Genomic DNA, 592 nt, shown 5'->3' on the forward strand with positions numbered 1-592 from the left:
AAGTTCATACAGTAATGTGTTTTCCAAACTGCAACAGGACTGACATTTTAAAGAGGCAGAATGAATTTATGAGTTGTGTTTGCATGATTGCATTTGCTTGCATGCTGGTTTTTGCATTATTAGCACACAATGTGAATATAATGTAATGAGATACAATGGTTTCATGGTGTGTATTTTATGATGTGTATTTAAAAAATGGGAAATGCCTATCTTATCTCTATGCATAAATATCTTTATACACATGCATCTGAGCACACACACATGCACATAAGTCAGAAATCCACATTCCACTTTTCATAAGCTGCCAATACTTGTCCCTTGACAGGATATATTTACTCAAGCTGATTCTGAATAAAAATTCTGTTGTCTAAGTATACATTGCTAACGCATTTTAATTCAATCACACACGCTTCTATTCACACAAGGACAAAAATACTCACATATTATAAAACGAACGTAAAGTGAACAAGTATACTAAAAAATACAGAAGGAACTTTAACACACCCATGGATAATTTCTATTAGATATAGGCTATACCTGTGCATCATGAGATTAATAAAAATAAAAAGCTGATATCAGTACACCAACTGAG

This window comes from Penaeus monodon, chromosome 20 (genome assembly GCF_015228065.2).
Source record: "Penaeus monodon isolate SGIC_2016 chromosome 20, NSTDA_Pmon_1, whole genome shotgun sequence".
Classification (NCBI taxonomy): Eukaryota; Metazoa; Arthropoda; class Malacostraca; order Decapoda; family Penaeidae; genus Penaeus; species Penaeus monodon.